Here is a 14,715-nt window from a genome sequence, read left to right as displayed (position 1 = left end):
CAGTGGAGTCTACACTGGGCTGAGTTTCATGTAGGTTGCAATATCCCTCCTGTCCTTTATTATAATATCACCAGACTTACTCTTAGTCCTGTAGCATCCTTCCTCTTACAGGAGCCCTTTCCTACCTACTTCCATTTCCTGGGGAATCTGATTCTTGGTATAGGTCCCAGTACCCCTAGATTTCCCCTACAGCTCTTTTTATCCTTTCCACCTAGAGTACCATCTCTATTTCTTTATGCCATCCACCCACTCACTCACCCAGCTTTCTCATCCAGGGACCACACAGGTACCACACTTGCATAGGATCTGGACAGGGCACTAGACACTAAAGAAAAGAAAATTCACCCAACAAAAACATGACCACTAAGAAACACCTCAAATATCATTAAGTCCAGATGCTTAGATCCAAGGACAAAATTGCAAATACAAACAGCTGTCTTAGGGTTTTAATGCTGTGAAGAGGCATTATGGCCAAATTGTCCTGAAGAGAAGTATGGCAGAATGCAGGCAGACACATGATGACAGAGAAGGATATGGGAGTTCTACATTTTCATCCACAGGCAGCAGGAGACTATGCTCCATATTGGGCATAGCTTGAGCATAGGAGACCTCAGAGTCTGCCTCCATAATGACACACTTCCTTCAGCAAGGCCACACCTGCTCCAACAAGGATACACCTTCTAACAGAGCCATTTCCTAAAACACATACATCCATTACCTATTCAAACCACTACAACAGCCAAGACAATATGCCTCCTCATGAAGCCTGTAATTCTGTTATACTAGTCCTTAAGAAATCTAATGCAGATGAAGACCAAAAAAAGTTCTTCAAAATAGAAATTATAAATATCTTCAAGGACTCTAAAGAGAAAACAAATATCTCAATGAAGTCTGTAAAAACATAAATAAGTCAAGTAAAATAATGAAAACAATTCAGGGCATGAAAGTAGAATTTAACAAGGAAATAAAAATCATTAAGACACAAAATAGATTAAAAAAATAACCTTGTTTGTGAGTAACAGTTAAGGCCTTACATTGAGGAGTAGATCCAATAATCTACTTTGTGTCCTATCATCCCTATATATTCCTATATTCCCCCTTCTTTCTTTTCAACCTCTATTTCCATATCTAAGAAAGAAAGATACAGGAAAAGAGAAAAATCCCTGAGTCTCATCTTGTTTTCTCTCTGAATAAGACCAATAATAACTTATAACCAACTCCCAATGAAAACAAACATCCATATCCCAAGAAAACAACCAAAACCCTATTGAGCCCCGTTAAGGGAAATGGGCATCTTTCTCTTGGTAGTGGGGATATGGAGCCTGAACGACTCATCTTCTATACCAGGCAAAGCTTCCAGTGGAGAGATTGGGACACCAACTTGGTCACAAAACCTTAGACCTACAATTTGTACTTATGGCTAGATTTGCTGGGGGTACACTTATTGTGGGAAATTGTGGGAACAGCCAACCAATGACAGGTCCAACCTGAGACTCACAAGAGAAAACCAGAGGAATCAAGACCACCACAAGAAAACCAACAGAACCAGGTAATGTAGCCTCATAAGGGCACACAGAGAATACGATTTCTCTGCCGTTATGGACTCTAGCTGGAACTTTGAGCCCAAATAAACTCTTTCTTACTAAAGTTGTTTTTGTCATGTTACTTTATGACAGCAATGGGAAAAAGAGAGTTTCATTAGGACTCACTTCATTGACTCGTTTTTTGACAGTTGTGTTTGGCAGTGTTAGGTGTGGGATCCTACAACTCTCCCTCCCCTTCTTCTGCAGGACTCACCAAGCAACCAAGGAAGAAACCTGTCTATGTGGCTTAAATGGCTGTTTCAGGGGTCCTCCCTCAACTCTTCCTACTTACACTTTACCCAAACACAAAAGAATATACCTTCTCAGTAGCTCATGAGACTTTTCCCAATTTTAACTACATACTTGGAAACAAAAGCAAATTAATCTATACAAGAAAACCGAGATAATATCCTGTATCCTATGGAAACACCAGGAATTAAAACTGGACAACAAAAACAACAGAAGCAATCAATGGTCTATGACCTATTCCTCAACTAAAAATAGAATTTTCTTCTTTTATTGCCCCCTTCAACAGGTTCTTGAAGTTCAATCAGCCTTTTTTGTATTTCACATATTCCATGTAGTCATGTGTTTCTTCAGACATTGAGCCATATCTACTCTGGTAAACTGCTTCCTCTGGTCTGTGGAATGTCACTCTACCATGTGAAGAGGATGTCAAATTACTCTGGGAGTTTACAAATGTTTTGGGACTAATCTTGCACTTAAATCAAAGCTTATGTTTTAAATGTTTATTTATAACAATAAGATGACTTTAAAATGTCCTTGTAAAATAAATTCATAATTAATATAATTTTGTTAATATGTTTTATTTTTATTTATTTTATATTATTTATTATTTACTAATTTTTATTTTTATTTTTTATTATTTTTTATGTTTTATTTTTATCTATTATTTTAATATGTAAAATAATCGTTAAAATTACATATTTAAGGGACTACCAAATAAACCAAACTAATATACCTTCAAAACATAACTTGAATAGCCAATAGTTACGAAGAAATTAATCCACACAGGGTGCTATGGTACAGGACAGCAATTTGATTTTATGATTTAACATCATGCCAATAATTCCTAATATTACCATGTTTGATGGGAATAGTTGATTAAAATTAAATAAATGAAAGGAAACTTGAAAATTTGTAGAGTTCCTGTGAAGACAATTATCATATACATTTACTACAAAAAGTAGTCCCTTTGATTTTAACTATTATAAAAAATTCTCTTCTGAAATGCATAAAATATTCACAGACATTCCAGTAATTAACATTTCAGTGAGAATCTATTATGTAAGAAGCATGCATTTTGAAAGATATTTTGGACAGAAACATTTACTTGTAATAAAGGCATGGGAAAGCCTGAAGGCTTGATAAATCTTCAACATACCACTTTAGTCTTGCTTTGTTCGATTTTTCACATTTACTTGGTATTTCTTTCATAGAACGTTAGCCATTCTTCGAAAATATTTAATGGAAAGATTCCATCTTTGCTGCAGAATTTCTCAGAGTTTTTATTGTACAAAACATACTGTAAATATCCTAGGAGAACTTGACATGAATGGATTTTAAACTTCATTGAGCATGGCACATTTTTTCTTGGAAAATATGCTAGCATTTTTTTACCAAATAAATTTGTATAGATCACTGTTTGAAAGATGGTACCCAAGCAAACAATGAGGAAGAGGATGCTCACATCTTAAAATGAAGCATATATTGCATTCAAAAGCTTGCCTCAACATTTCTGTATTTCCCACACCCTTGCACTTCCTAGACCATGACTCGATTGTTTGTATGATTCAGAGCTTGTTTTGAATTTACCTTTTTCTTGAAAGAAAGCACAGATAAACAATAAATAAAACTAATTGCTATTCTTGTTGAAATATTTTTCTATTTTTCTTTTATAGAAAATAATTTTTATAAAATATGTTCTAATTATGCTTCCTCTCCCCCAACTCCTCTGAGACCCCCATCTCTAACTACGATGGCTATCCCAATCTTCCTGCTCCTTTTCTTCAGGATTCCTATGCTCTGAGAGGAGAGATTTAATGGAAACATTCCATTTAGGACTTCATGTTCAAAGATCTCTCACTCTTGTAACAAGGCCCCAGTCCTTAGTAGACCCTTAGACCTTAGCACAACAGTGTGAAGGAAGTATTATCAGGCCACAAAACCCAGCACCACCTGCCAAAGTGAGTAAAGACCCAATCCATCAAAGTCCATAGTTTTGGGGAAATCTCTAAATGTATTACTAATCTTGCTTTTTGGCTTCTGTGTCTCTGCTCCTGGCTAAGTCTTCTTGTTAGATGAAGAATGTTTTTTGTGTGTGTGTGTGTGTGTGTTTAAAAGTTCACCCTAAGAAAGGCTTGGGGCTAGAATGGAATCCTGAATACTCAGTGTAGACACTGGCCAGCTAATAAAGACTTTCTATTGGCTTAACCTGTCTCTGAATAATTTTCTCTGGTGCACAGTCCACAACAATCTCTGCACATTATCTGTTTGTGGGTCTCTATTTGTTCCCATTTGCTGCAGTAAGAAGCTTCCCTGATGATGACCGAGCAAGACAGTGATCTATGAGTGTGGCAGAACATCATTACAAGTCATTTTATTGACATATTCCTCTAGCAAAACAGGAGTGCTTGGCTTTCGCCTACGTCCAAGGTCAATTCAGTCTCAAGTTCTTGGGCACATGAGCAGTGTTGGGGATGGATTCTAGCTATGAAAGGGATATTAAATTCAACCACATATTGGTTGGTTATTCCCACAAGCTTTGTTAGAAGAAGAGTGGTTTATTTTCCCTAAAGTAAACTGCCTTTGTCATGGTTTCCTAATTAGATTAATAATCATGTGAGTGTAAAAGAGAGATTTTCTCTTTCACTCTTTTCTTCCTGAGAAAGATTGCATTTTTTGAAGTGTTTAACTTGAGCCTTATAATTTTATAACGTGATCTTTGTAATTTATTTCTTATAAAGTAGACTTTAAGACTAAATTAAAGGATTTAAATAAATAAATAAATGAGAAATCAATGATAAAATGTAGTGTGTGACTCTGTCTTGTGAAAAGTATGCAATTCGGTTTTATATGTGTAGCTACAGCCCTCTGCATTCCCCTTGGCTCTTCTCCCTCAGGACCATTAGTATCATATGGAAGCCTCATGGGTTCAACTCTGACCTACAAAGAACCCACCCCATGATGAAATGGGACTATATGATGTTATCACATTTTTTAATGTGGAGGGTGATTTGAAAGTGGGAAGTTTTAGTCTTTTTACTTTTAAATGTCATCTTACCAGATAAAAATGTTTCCTAAAGACTAATCACAAAACTTAAAAATACTCAGCATATGATTTTATTTTCAGACCTCATTGATTCATTGCTCTTTACATACTTAACCTGATTTCTAGGATTGCAACTGTAGTAGTTAACTCAATTGCATTCCAAAGTTGCTGAATTAAAAAAAAAAGATTTCAAAGGTATAGTTTTCTTTTTAATTGACATGTAATAACAGCACATACTTTTGTGATGCATTGTCACATTTAATATGTGTGTGTATATGTGTGTGTGCGTGTGTGTGTGTAAAATAACCGGACAAATGGTACACTTATCATTTCAAAATTTATCATAATTTTTGTAGTGTAGACATTAAGAATCATGTCTCTTTTGGAATATTCAAGTAACTGTTGCCTGCCATACCTAGGGAAGAGTGGAAGGTATTTTTTTCCTCTCCAACTACAGCTCTGTTCCTAGTAATGCTCTTTTCAGTAACACACACACTTTTATTTGCCTGAATCTAATTATCATCTCAGAGGCTTTCTGTTGAACAATCTCACCCTTTCTAGCTCTTTCTGAACTCTGGCTGGCTGGTTCAACTCAACTGTTCTGACTCAAACCCGTCTTCAAGCTAACTGATTCAAACTGGCTTCTCCCAGCATCTCCCGAATTGCTCTGCTTCTGAACTCCATGAACTGAACTACACTGAACTTCACAAACTCAAGGGAACTGCAGCAAACTGCCTGTACTGTGGTGTTCTGTACTGAACTCAACTCTACTGTATAGTCATCTATACTCTCTACTGTACCCTACTAGACCCCCTCGACTCTACAATATTGCTCTTAAGTAGCTTCTTTTTCCTCTCTGTTCTCTGTGAGAGTTGGGTGAATCCTATCTCTAACTCATTCTGTTAAATCTTTCTCTGATTCATCGCTTTGTCTGCCCCTAAAGTAGATGTCACTTTCACACACAGCTGCTTTCTTCTATAAACTAACCTAACCTTCATTCTTAAAGAATAAAGGCGTGTACTAAGGGCGTGTTTGTATTCCATCCAGATTACACTGTGATCCACGGCGTGACTCCATTCTGGACAGATCTTACTGACATAGGTCTTTGGATGTGATCCCTCGTCAGAGTCGCCATGCTACTAGATTAAAATTCCTCTACACGTTTCCTGTGCTCTCTTCTATCTATTCTACTTTCTACTTTTATAAGATTAAACTTTCAGTTTTCACATGTGAGGAAACACAGTATCCATTTCTCTGTGTCTGACCTATTTCCCTTAACAGAAACCTTTCAATTTCTGCATGCAGCTAAAAATGGCTGCTTTTATTCTTTTTATGACTGAATAGTATTCCATTGAGTACAGAAAGCAGCTTTTGTTTATTGAGTCCTTTTTCTTGATTGAATCCTTTTCTTGGTATTATGAATAAAGCTGTAATAAATAAGCACATGCAGATGTCTCTCTAATAGCTCAAGTCTTTTATTATGATCTGGTGTTAATTTTGAAACTACTTTCTTCATTTATTGAGATGATTATGGTTCTTTTTCAGCTAGTTAGATATTTAATAATAATAGTTTTCTAATTAAAATAATTCTTATAATCATTGAATAAGTTTAATCATAGATTTTAACATTTTACTTTGCTAATATTTATCTATGTATGTCTGTAAAATGGTAACAGTCAATAACTCTTGCTTCCTGCATCGTCCTTACCTAGAATTTTTAGTAACCGCTTACTTTCCATCCAGAAAATTACATGTAATAGAATTGATTATAATACACAGAAATATTAACAGTTTTAGAAACTGCTCTTAGAATAAAGTTGTTATGAGTGAATATGACTCAAAATTTAGTTATTATTATTATTATTATTATATTATTATTATTATTATTATTATTATTATTATATCTATTGCATATTAAGAAAGAGTGAAAGGAATTGCCTTCATTTAGTTCTATGTGTCCAGCTAAGTGCCTTTGTAAAAATAATTATACTTTCTGAGCTTGGTGTGGTAGCACATGCCTTTAATCCCAGCACTTGGGAGGCAGAGGCAGGTGGATCTCTTGAGTTTGAGGTCATCTTGTTCTACAAAGTGAGTTCCAGGACAGCCAGGGTGCAAAGAGAAAGCCTGTCTTAAAAAAACAAAAACATTGGCTAGATCTGGGTAGGAGTTTAAGGTTTACCGCCTGTATTGTCCTTGGCTGGTGCCTTAGTTTGAGCAGGACCCCTGGGCCCAAATCTGCCTATCATAATGTTCTACTTGTAGGTTTCTAGGACCCTCTGGATCCTTCTACTTTGCCATTCTCCCATGCTTCTCTCATCTAGAGTCCCAATAGAATGTCCTCCCCTCTGTCTCAGTTTCCCGGTAAGTGAAGGCTTTCGTGGGACATGCCCCTTGGGCTAATATGCAGATATAAGTGAGTATATACCATTTGAGTCTTTCTGATCTAGCCAATGGACAGAACACTCTCCACAGTAGAGTGGAGAGTGGGATACTACTTTCTCACATACTCTGGTGCCTCACCTTTGACCATGTCCCCTGGAGGGGGAGACCTGGTGGCACTCAAAGGAAGGACAGCAGGTTACCAAGAAGAGACTTGATACCCTATGAGCATATACAGGGGGAGGTAATCCCCCTCAGGAACAGTCATAGGGGAGGGGAATAAGGGGAAAATGGGAGGGAGGGAAGAATGGGAGGATACAAGGGATGGGATAACCATTGAGATGTAACAAGAATAAATTAATAAAGAAAAAAAAACAAGATAAAAAATAGTTTTAAGTTAGAAGCTGGGCTAGCAGAGATAAAAACAGATTGCATAAGAAACCTTTGTGTTTGAATTCAATATCACTGATAATGACTTTGGAGCAATGAAGGGCTTGTACTGCACAGGTGGTTATCAACTTTAAGCAGTGCAGTTGTAGGTAGTAGGCATGGTAGTTTTCTAATTTGTATATCTATATGTGGAAACAGGCAATTTACTTAAGGAATCAATGTAAGCTAAATGTGGTGGCTCACCTTTAATCCCAGCATGCAGGCAGATCACTCTGAGTTCCAAGCCAGCCTTGTCTACAGAGCAAGTCCATGACAGCCAAAGCTACACAGAGGAACCCTGTCTTAAAAAACCAAAAATGGGACCCTCTGGATCCTTCTGGGCAGGATCTGGACCCAGGGGTGTCTGCTCAAACTACTGCACCAACCAAGGATAATACATGCATTAAACATTGAGCCCCTACTCAGATCTATCCAATGGGCAGCACACTCTCCACAGTTGTGTGGAGAGCGGGGACAGACTCTGACATGAACTCTGGTGCCCCATATTTGACTACCTCCCTGTGGTGGGGAAGCCTGGTGGCACTCAGAGAAAAGATAAGCAGGCTACCAAGATGAGACTTGATAGATAGCCCATGACCATATAGTAGGGGAGGAGGTCCCCCTTGGTCACATAACTAGGGGAGGGGAATAGAGTGAAAGTGGGAGGGAGACTGGAATGGGAGGATACAAGTGAGGGGAAAACAATTGAGATGTAATCTGAATAAACTAATTAAATAAAAAAAAGAAAAACTGAAAAAGAAAAAGAAAAAAGAATAAAAAAAACCTTTCCTCAGTCTTCCTGACCTACCTCCCCTTTCTAGGTCTTCCTGCCTCTCACAGAAGCTCCATGTGTAATTGGATGGCGACTAACACTTTTGTGTTAGTCACTCATGCTTCTTGGTTTATACTTAAACTTGTCAGATGCAATTTTCTCCATCTGTGCTGGACTGAGATACTCCACAGGCTATCTGAACCTGTTCCACCATCCTGTAACAGCTGCTCACAAGCATAGGCACCACAAATGGTTCCATGGAGGACATCTGGAGATGTGTATCATCCAAGAGGATAAGACCCGCCAGACCATGATAACAGACTGGTACCCTTGCCTCTCTGTTGTCTGTGACTTGGTGTTGACCCTTCATTCTTTTGTGTTTTAACCAGCAGCTACATCCACAACGACCTTCAACAGTGCGGCTGCTTCCTGGGCTCTTGCCACCTTTTCCTGCTCTTTTTGTAACTCTGTGCCTTGATGAAGAATTTCATCAAGGGATTTAAAGTGGGAAAGAGTCATATAGTGGACAAAATATGACTTTCTACCGTCTCTCTAAACATTGACACTTCATTCTAAAATCATTCAGAAGAATAGCCTTTTAAAATTATGATGATCAATTAATTGCAGCAGCAATTGGCTTCTTTTTAAGCAATTGGCTTTTTATTTTCTTAACTAAAAAATAGTAAAGTCTGGAAGTGGTCATGCACGCCACCACTCAAGAAGCAAAGGTGTTTTTCTATAAAGAAAAAAAAACCCCTCAAATCATGAAGTCATATAAAACTCCGTATGCCTAAAACGTTTCAAATTCAGAATCCTGTTGCTGCCACAACGGAGTGGGATACATATCTCCCTTTATATAATGAAAGCACCTTAGCATGAGTCATAGCTGCCATGACTACAGCAACCTGGTTTATAGTGTTTCTACTGAGTATTACAATAAAGAGGACCATGTGTTAATCATAAATAATATCAAATCTGTTAATTAAAAACTAAATAAAAATTAATAAATAATAGTAAAATAAAATAACTCAATAAAATAACCATTAACTGTAATATTTATTAAATAACAAATAAAATTCTGTTTCCCACTATAAAAATGTGTCTGAGATATGAGAGTAAGGCAGCTAGAGCTATTCTCACAGTAAGAATAATTATAGAAATGTGTGTATTATAAGTAAATGATCATTTTAAGGAATTAAGCATTACCTTTTACAGTGTGAGAAGTCAGGGTTAGGAAAAGTCAGTTGACCTTTGATGTACCAAGCAACATCCTTTTACGACAATTTTAATAAAGATGGTGAATTTCTCACAAGTGTCAGGAACAAACAGTTTTAAAATTAGGTCCGAGAGGCAGGTGTTAACACAGTAAACACTTATGGCTGAATTACAAGTGCCAGCTATATCTCCTCCTGCCTTAATTAAACACACCACTTAATCTACTTGTGGGGGCCTCATCCTTCATCCTCTCCAGAGTTATCTCAGCACATAACGCCCTGCTTACCCAGGAAGGACACAGAGGAGACCTAGGAAGGTATGTGATCTCAGGCTCTCTATTTAAAGAATGGCATGTAAGGGTCTACTGTGAAAATTAAGAGCTTGAGGACAAGCGGTGTCAAGAGCACAACACACACACACACACACACACACACACATACACACACACACACACACACACACGTGTGCTATCCTTTTAGAACAAGAAGAAAACATGGCACAAACTTGCCAGACAGGAAGCAGGATGCATTTTTGCTATAGTGATAAGAAAATATTGCTAGGTATTTTTGGCACAGGACTCTTAAAACTTCTCAGACTCTTAACTGCTTATCAAACTGATGTCAGTTATGACACCAGTGGTAATTTAAGTGGAATGACATGAAGACTTAGTAGACCAGCAGTTCATTTCTCTCTCTATTACAAAGCCTTACATGGTAACAATTTTGTCCTACGTTTACCATGACTCAAAGATGAATGTCACTCTTGTTTCCATCTTCTTCAGTTTCAACCCCCACCACAGCATTAACCAACAAGGACAGCATCTAAGAGTGACAAGGTTATTAAATCTCATCTACCGATTATGAGATAAATAGTCTCAGGTATTTGAATGATGGAATGATCTATAAAGATTATAGGTAGCACATTAGTGTTGTTGCATTTGAGATACCTTAGTTTTGATTATAATCATCATCTGATTAATACCTAGTAGCATATTGGTAGGTCATGTGTTGCATGTGTTTCAGATATTTACATTGAAAACATGTCATTGTAGGGTGTGTGGTGGGGCACACCTTTAAGCCTAGCATTCAGGGGTAGAGTGAAACCGATTTCTGTGTCTGTTCTTGCATAGTAAATTCCAGGCTATCCAGAGTTACAGACTGAGATACTGCCTTAAAATAGAATAGAAAACCAAAATAAACACATAAATGTCATCCCAGGAAAGGGCAAATTCTTAAGGAATTGAAGAGAGGTTGCATTTTCCTCATCACAAAGTTTGGCAACAATCAGACGCTCAGTCAATGAAATAATGACAAATTTTTTTCAGTTCTTTTAAAAATAAAGTAGCTTGCATGCTTACCATGTAAAAAGCTATACAATCTTCACGTCAATGCTCTCCACTGAAGGATTCAGTTATTTTTATTTTTTTTAATTTGAAGGAAGATGAGATGGAGGCCTAAGGAAGTAAGAAATATTCTTGGTCTATAGTGAGAGCTGAGCAAAGATTCAAAAACAAACCTGCACAGTTTTGTATTTAGAGTGGAGATTTCCAGTTACGACGAACAGAAAACAGCATGTTTTTTTCTAATGTAAAATGCTGTCGTCATAATGGAACCTGTTCACTTATAAGCTAACAAAAAACTAAAACATAACATGGAGACAGAGCTTGGTGACCCTAAGTTTTTGTAGGTTTATGAAAGCATATATAAAGCTTAGGTTCGCAAGACTGTTTGAGATATTGGTCCTTTTAATTTTCAATCATTCTCAGACAAAGAGAGATTTAAAGTCATCCATCCAGAGTTATTTCTTGTTCTATATAACACAGATCTGGGTAGAATAGTCTGGAAGTACGGGCTGAGTCAGAATTCAGTGGTCTGAAGTGTCCTCCAGCAGGATGAGTCAGCCAGGGAAAGAGTCATGCTCTATTAATGGAAAATTTTGTCATTATGATTTTAATTGAAAGATTAAAAAAGAGAAATGAGAACATTTCAGACATGATGTTTAGTCTTTCAGTCTTTAGAGATTTCTCAAGGAGAGAGCTCGTGAAGGACACTGAGACAGGAGTTTGAGAGCAAGAAAGATCAAGTTCAACCCAGAAAACAAAATAAATGGAATGAGCAGATAAGTTAGGAAATCACAAAAAGGTTGTTGTATCTTGAGTTACTACCCTAGTCAACTAGTGCATTCTGAGCGCTCTGTGTGGCAGTGTGCTGTATAGGAAAACTGAGGTACAACGTCTAATGGTCTCTCATTTGCATTACTTGAAGATTAACTAAAAATACACTTGTTGATTGCATTGCCTATGCTGGACTTTCACTAATGACCAAGGAAAAAAGTAATTTCAGTGAATGGCTTGGGGCATGAAGATGTCCTGAGGAATGTGGATAGACTCAGAGCAGACTACTAATGGGGAAGCAAACACTGTCATTCAGAACAATGAATTGAAGACTTTGAAACTTGAAGAACATGTTCATAACCAACTCTTGCCCTGAGCTTCATTCTTACACTCATCCAATGAAATGAGGACACACACTGTTGTTCTTACATTAGACGTAAGGAACTAGAGGCACAGAGATATTTGGTCTCTTCCTCATGGTCACATAGATTGTAAATAACAAGGCTGGAGCAACAGATAATCTTTTTAGTTAAAAGATAATGAGATGGTCCCCTATGGAGTGCATAGCTTTGTGGTCTTAGACACTTCTGATACTTTGCCAGGACAGCATGGGGGGGGGGCACATCTAGAATTAAAATACACAGTGTGGGCCATGCGTTCTTTCTTCATGTTGGAAATAAACAGAGATGAGTAATAAGTTGAGGAATAGTTTTATAGGCATTCAGCTTAAATGTAAAGATAACAGAAAGATAGAGGAAGAAAAATAGAAGAGAAATAAAAAAAATATGGAGGCAAGTGTTACAAACATGGACAGAATGTTCCCAATCCTGCTTTCTCCCCCCTTTAATAACTTCAATTTGTATGTCAGGAATGAGCTCACTGTCAACTGAAATTTACTACATTATTTAACGTGTGGACCTGAATAATGAACCCTCTGTTTATGCTTTCGTACTGAGTCCCTGGCACAGCATGAGTATATTTATTCAATTTTTGTATAGAATTGGCATCGATGTTGCATCTTGAATAAGATTCTACTTTCAAGCAGTGTCTACCGTATCTACTGTGAGATTTTGAAGTTCCCTGAGTTATTCATTTTGGTGGTGCTGTAAAACACTAATTGCATAGATGCATGAGTTACATTAAAAATGTTTATGTGCTTTTTATGTTGTTTATTAGGGACCAGCCAGCCAGCCCACCTTCTCTGGAAGATCATGATAGTAAAGTGATGCTCAAACTTTGGCACAGAATATAGGATTGTAAGACAAATTATTATCCTTACAAGCCAGGCTACTGACTTGAGGAAATATTTTCTAAATTCCTTATTTTATCTATTTCCATATGAACAACAGAATTTATTATTCTCTGCTCTTAATATGCTGTCATATTCACAGCTAAATTGGAGATCGTAGTCTGTGTCACCATGGAGATTAGATGCAGCCTAAGAGATGCTGTGATGGAAATAACCCTTTCTTAGCTTCAGAGGATTAGGTAAAATAAATAAAACTCATCTCTTTCTGGAGTATTTTTGAAAGCAGCAGGAGCTAGGAGCAGAAACATTTTAGTGTTTTCCCAGATGATCCCTTATTTGGATTTGGGCTAGAAAAAGTAGAGGTATGTTCCTGAGGATGTTATAAGGATGGTCAGACTTTATTCTGCATTATTTTAAAGAGCATCATATGCTGAATCATGTTACAGTCATAAGTAAATCATTTTTGGGCTCTCCATCATGATTATTTTCTCCAGCCCTGAAGGTAAGGTTTTTCCAGTCTATCCTTCTGTTACCTAGGGGCTTTACGGAGAAGTCCTGTGCAGTGCTGGAAGGTGGTGCTATTGGAACTGCTGCCAATAGAATAGCCTGGGGCAGGAGCAGGAAAAAAAAAACTCTGAAAGAGTCCCTGATAGAAGCTTAGGTAGCCAGCCCTCATGACCAGGAATATCGCCTGAAACACAAGAGTTGAGCCACAGGTTAAAAGTGCATCATCGCCTGTATTGGAAGTCTCAGAGAGCACCAAGGTGACCTGGGGATCCTCCAAGGAAAAGACAGTGAAAAGATCGAGTAAGGTGCCTATAGTTCCTCAGTGGCATACGCTACATAACCAAGGCCTCCACTCCCTCGGATTATGGACTCATTCACCAGAAAGCCCCCCCACCTCCCCTAGAAGAGGGAAGTGGGGCTGGAGAGATGGCTCAGTGGCTAGGACCACTTGCGGCTTTTCCAGAGGTCCAGAGCTGATTCCCATCAAACACACGGAGGCTCATAACCATGTACAACAGGATACAATTCCTTCTTCTGGTGTGCAGGCATACATGCAGGAAAAAAAAACCCATATGAATAAATAAACAAATAATAAATAGACAAATCTCTTTAAAAAGAAGAGGGAAGGTGAGATTAAGAAAAAAATGGTTTCTTCAAGGTTGCCAAATACAAATAGTTAAAACACTATGAATATAACATAATCTATAAATCTTGATTGTTTCATGGTTCTTCTTGCTGTATGTAGTTTATTTTATATATGTGTAATAATGTAAGTGTATATGTAAAAATATTTTAAAAAAAGAGAAAAAATTTGTTGTCCATACTTGGAATAAAAATCACCTACAGGGATTATTTAAATTTTCTGGATTTTATTAAGCTATTGCTATCCACAGCAGTCTACTTAGTTAACTTTTTACTTGACTAGTTAAGGAGGCAGTGAAGATGAGAAATACAAAGGGTGACCATGTTAGTTAAGGACATCATGAAGACATTACTAATTGTATATGGTTTAACATTTATCACTCTGATACCTTTTTCATATTCCTTAACATATCTGCTTTCCTAAACCTTAAAGACGGGACCGTAGTGTTTGCATTTACCAAATACACTTCATTCTAGCTCTGCCATAGTAGCTTGTTTTCTTAATGCATATGTATTATTCTCATGTGAATTTGA

This window comes from Acomys minous (genome assembly GCF_964271855.1).
Source record: "Acomys minous genome assembly, chromosome: 4".
NCBI classification, from domain to species: domain Eukaryota; kingdom Metazoa; phylum Chordata; class Mammalia; order Rodentia; family Muridae; genus Acomys; species Acomys minous.
This window is presented reverse-complemented; position numbering follows the sequence as displayed.